Source organism: Panthera tigris, chromosome B1 (genome assembly GCF_018350195.1).
Source record: "Panthera tigris isolate Pti1 chromosome B1, P.tigris_Pti1_mat1.1, whole genome shotgun sequence".
NCBI lineage: Eukaryota > Metazoa > Chordata > Mammalia > Carnivora > Felidae > Panthera > Panthera tigris.
Genome location: NC_056663.1, coordinates 72,404,107 through 72,409,823, shown reverse-complemented (window position 1 = coordinate 72,409,823; position 5,717 = coordinate 72,404,107). Strand labels below are relative to the sequence as shown.

The following is a 5,717-nucleotide window of genomic DNA, read 5'->3' as shown; positions in this document are numbered from 1 at the left end:
ATTGAAGAAGTGTATGGATCTGGATTTTTGTATGTTTTGGTCACTGATGTATCCCAAGTACTCAGAGCAAGGCCTTACACATGGATGAAGAAACACCCATAAATGATGAGACATCCTTTTGTCCTTTTTGCTTGACATGAAGGTTTTTAATTGGCCTCCAAAACTTGTGTCTAGACTTCACCTCCAGGAAGAATTTGCCCTATGTCAGTTTGGCACGGCACTTGACGTTTGATTTAAAGTTGACTGATTTGCATTTCCTGCTCTGTTTAGGCCTCTGTGCTCAGAGTTTTACGCTGCGTTCTAAGTTTCAATGAATACCAAGCCACAGTTCCCTAGAAACCTGGTTATCTCTTCCATTGTTCCTGTCAGAGTGAATGTCACCAGCCTTCACCCAGTTACTCAGGCCAGAAAGCCACCGGTTGTTCTTTCCTGTGCTTTATTTTTTTTAACTTGTTAAATTAAGTACAACTAACATTTATGGAATACAAAACCACCATTTGTTCAGTTTGAGGAGTCTCGACAATCGTTTACCCATATACAAGTTACACAAAACAAGACACAGAATGTTTTCATCACCCCAGAAACTTCTGTTCTCCTCTTTTACAGTTAATCCACTCCCAGAACGAATGACTTTCTGACTTCTGACACCAGAGATCCATTCTGCCTATTTTTTTTCTTCATTTAAATGGAATCATACAGTATTCAGTCTTTTGTGTCTGGCTCCTTTTACTTAGCATGTGGTGCATTGTTGTTTTATATATAACAGGATTATATAACTGTTATATGTATATCAGTAATTTGTTCATTTTTCTTGCTAAGTCGTATTTTATTGAATGAATATATCATCATTTGTTTATTCATTTCCTATCGATAGCTACTGGATTGTTTCCAGTTTGGGGTTATTTTGAGTAAGAATGCTAAGAACATTCTTGTACAGATCTTGGGTGGAGGGCACATGTTTCATTTATTTACCTTGGGTAAATACCTAGGAATGTGCAGGTTTGGGGTCCCCAAGATCACCCTCAGCTTCACTAGTTTTCTAGAAGGACTCAGAACTCAACAAACTGTTATGCTCATATTTATAGTTTATTGAGATTTAGAGATTAAAATTAGAAATGGGGAAAGACTCAGAGCAGAGTCTAGGAGAGAATACGTGTGAGCTTCCAATTATCCTTTCCCAGTGGAGTCAAAGGGACAGTGCTTAGGGAGAACACAGGCATGATGTGTGACAATATGTACAAGGTATTTCCAACCAGAGAAGTTCACCTGATCTTTGGTATCCAGACTTTATATTGGGGTTTGGCCATGGAGACCCAGCTGACTACTCCACATGACTGACAGCCCCATCCAGAGGTTGAGCTGATACCCCTTGGCCACAAATCACACTGGCCTGACACGTAAATCAGTATCTGGCGTGGCCCAAAGTAAACAAAGACACTCCTATCAGACAGGATATTCCAAAGGCTTAGAGATTATCACTCAGGGGCTGGGGGCAAAGGGCCAAATCTTTCTTTGGGCAAAGTTAATCCTTTATTGTACAGAGTGTAGTTACTAAGTCACAAATACGTTTATATTCAACATTATAATAAGCTGGAAAAGATTTATCCAAATGGCTGTGCCTTTTCATATTCCTACCAGCAGCATATGAAAATTCCAGTTGTTCCCCATCTGTACCAGCATTTGGTGTTATCGGTCTTTTTGATTTTAGCCATTCTGCTGGCTGTGAATAATATCTGATTGTGGTTTCAATTTTCACTTTCCCTCATGATTAACGAGGTGAACTCCTTTTCATGGAACCATTGGACATGTATTTGTGTATATCTTCACAGAAGTCATTCTCGACACCTCTGTTGCCTTTACATTCTATATCTAAGCCTTTATCAAGAATTCTTGATTTTATCTCCTAAATAACTCTCAAAACTCTGCTTTTCTCCATCTCTACCACCATCACCCTAAACTGAGCCACTTGGATCTCTATCCTGGGCTTCAGTAGAGGCTGTTTAGTGGTCTACCTGCGTGCTCTGTAACCTCCCCCTGATCCATTCTTTGGAGTGATCAATTCAAAAATTAATTTCTACTATTTTATAATCCTTCTTAAACATGCCAAAATAAAAGCAAAAGCAAAACAAAACCGACTTCACTGCCTGCCCATCTCTCTCAGGTTAAGGCACTTCTGGGCATGATGTAAAAGACTTTGCAATGCCAAACCCTCATATACTATCCAGTCTTATTTTCTATCCTTCTCATCCTTGCTTTCTAGACTCCAGCCATGCTGACTTTCTTTTCTATCCCTTGTTTTTGCCTCTGGCTCTCCTGCCATAAGGCCTCTATTTGTACTGTTACCTTTCCCTCTTTTCTTCAGTACATTAACTTCCTCACATTTATCATAATTCAACTCAAGTGTCGCTGGCTCAGAGAAGCCTTCAACACCTATGCCTAGGTCAAATTCCTCCATAATAGGTACTCTTGGCTCTATGTAGCTTTTATGAGGAAGATTTATCACAGCTGCAATTTTAAATTTATTTGTATGATTTTTTATTACCATCTCTCTGTCTGGAAAGGCCAGTAGAGAAGGACTCAGCTGGAGCTGACTGCAAGAACCTATTGTGGTCATCTTTTCCCAACCCCACTATCAGAGATAGCACATTGAAAGCTGGAAGCTATCTAGGGTAGGAGTATATACACTATGGAAATTGGCAGATGCTATAGGCTAGTTTCCTCCCCTCCCCCAACATTCCTGCAAAGTTGGTTGTTTAAGTATTTACCAACACACTTTTTTCCTCCAGGTTCTTTTGTCCTCTACTGTGGTGTCCTCGTCACATATGTCTTTGGCTACATAATAGATTATCAATCAGTATTTGTTGAATAAGAGAATAATTTGGTGCCCTGGGCACCCTGACCCCTCAAGATGGCTTTTTGCTTTTTATCATCTAACTCTATTTTCGTATTTCACGAGGAGGAATTGGATGTGACCTGTTTACTATTTTTGAGTAGATTGTAGGAACAAAAATATGAATGTTTGTATTTATAATTGTTTCTCCTTTTCTGGATGGCCAATGGAACAGGTGTGCTCTTCTCTCCTGCCCTCAAACGTGCTGCTCTTTAAAGTCCACATTGTTTATCAGGGCAGACCAGATGTCCCAGCATGAAACAAATGGGGCAAACATATATCCCAATGGAAAGAACACATAAAAGTTTACATGGAGCGTACTTCTGTGTGGAAGTTAAAGTTCCATTTCTGCCAAAAACAAACAAACAAACAAACAAAAAACCCAACAACAACAACAACAACAACAACAACAAAAACACTGATTCAAGATCTTCTGGAATTACTTCCTTTAGCATGTGTACAATGTACTGTGGACAACCGTTCAGTGTCAATCCAGTTGTTAATTGCTGCCTGTGGGGAGGCAGCATGATGTAGCTCTTGGTTTTTCAAATTTAGACATCTCATGCGCCATTATAATTTTTGCCGTGACATCCTGTGGTAACACATCTGCCAGGCAATTGTATTATTACTTGTAATATTTAAATTGAGCAACTTTAGGGGCGCCTGGGTGGCTCAGTCGGTTGAGCGTCCGACTTCCGCTCGGGCCATGATCTCTCGGTCCGTGGGTTCGAGCCCCGCGTCAGGCTCTGTGCTGACAGCTCAGAGCCTGGAGCCCATTTCCGATTCTGTGTCTCCCTCTCTCTCTGCCCCTCCCCTGTTCATACTCGGTCTCTCTCTGTCTCAAAAATAAAATAAAACGTTAAAAAAAAAATAAAATAAATTGAGCAACTTTAAAAAACTTAAATTTATTTTAAAAACATTTTGTATCATTCCCTTAAATATAAAACTGTTTATTACCCCTCAAGTTTGTATTAAATCAAAACATAGAAAATGTCCATGTATGGACACCAAGAATCATCTCACATACGGCCAGTGGTATTCCTAGCACCCTTTAGGAAAAAAATATGATAACATAGATTATTGAATTTTGGAATTCCCTACATTTGGCTTGGTATCTTTAATCTCCCAGAAGGGGAGGCTACCTCTCTGAGACTTAGATTCTTTGTTGGTAAAATGCAGATCCCTGACTTACAGAGGAGACTAGTAAGCAAGACAATGTATAGAACCCAATGACCAAAGGGTGGAGCTCAGAGGAGATGCTGCCTAGATGGATTTCTTTTTGCATTTACTGTTGACCTTTATTTCTGGCTCAGTCATCTTTTTTGGTTACTACTGAAGCTTATTATCATCGAGGTACAATTTTTATACAGCATTTCTTTTTAATTGTTGGTCTTAAATTTATTGATTCAATTGGATGTCTAAATATCTGAACTGTGCGATCAGATGTGGTATTTACTAAGTGTTTGATTTGATGGGTATCGTGACTTCTGAGAGTCCCTGTATTCAAGCAAAGAATGCTGAGTGCATCTGAATCAAAAGTACTACACGTTTACAATTGTGAAGTACTGCCCAGGCATTCTTGTTAGTGATATTTTTTTCATTATTCTTATTATCACATAAAGAATGGGGGCGCCTGGGTGGCTCAGTCGGTTAAGCATCCGACTTCGGCTCAGGTCATGATCTCACGGTTTGTGAGTTCGAGCCCCGCGTCAGGCTCTGTGCTGACAGCTCGGAGCCTGGAGCCTGCTTCAGATTCTGTGTCTCCCTCTCTCTCTCTCTACCCCTCCTCTGCTTGTGCTCAGTCTCTCTCCATCAAAAAATGAATAAATGTTAAAAAAATAAAAAAAAAAAAGAATGGGGTTTTCTAACTTGGAAAGATCTGTAATTTGTTATCCACATCTTGCCCAGGCCTGCAGTGCAGTTTTGGTCCATGTGAACCACTTAGCAATCAGCGACTTGCAATTCAAAATCAGCAGCTCACTGGAGGCAGGCTCACAAGTGTAACACCATCACCTGAGGCTTGCTGATTTGTGTTTCTGCCTCAGATTGCAAGAAATGAGCAATTAGCCACCTTTGGGGAATTTCCACAGCTGGGTTTTGAGTCATGATCAATAAAAAGTAGAAGTCGAGAATTAGAGTAAAAGGAATCATGCTTAGATACCAGGTTGCTTACTACTAGCCTAACCCATCCATCAACAAATTTATTATTTGCTTACTGTATCCTTGGCCATTCTGGTGCCACCTCTGGCAGAACCCTCCCTGATCACACCTGTGCTCATGTACCTCTCTTCTCTGAGTCTTGCATGTGTAGGCGTGCTGTGCCATTATTCCCAACACCATCCCTCTTGTCTGGTGACTCACATCCTCCGTGCCGGCAACCCTAGGAAGCACTGTATCTTTGTAACTATTTTGTTGGGGGTGTGCTTTGTTTCCATAAGTTCTACCTCTGAATGGCCACCTACAACAAGGATCAGTTCAGTGGAAGCTTGGGGAAGAAAGCATCCCTGCTTAACATAAGAAAGTACTTTATTGCAGTCAGAAATGTTTGGCAACAAAGGTGGCTGCCCCGAGAGAGTGAGTATGCTCCAAATGAATATAGTCAAGCAAAAGGTACCATGTCATCTGACCGTGATGATGTAAACAGAGATCGAGAAGTTCAGAAGGGCAGTTAGACTAGTTGAACTCCAAGTGTCTTTATATATAGATTCCATGATTCTATGCATACCAAAGAAGTACGCCAAATGGTTACCAGCACAAGGAATAGACAGTAGAGTTGGAGAAACGAGACCTACAAGCCTAAATAATTGGTGCATAGGATCTTGTAAAA

General features: G+C 40.5%; 1 non-coding gene across 1 annotated transcript; it reads left to right on the top strand.

The window, feature by feature from the left end:
• Nucleotides 1-3,551: 3,551 nt before the first annotated feature.
• On the top strand, nucleotides 3,552-3,636 carry TRNAG-UCC. The gene has a single exon. It is a non-coding gene; the product is annotated as a tRNA-Gly (tRNA).
• Nucleotides 3,637-5,717: the final 2,081 nt, after the last annotated feature.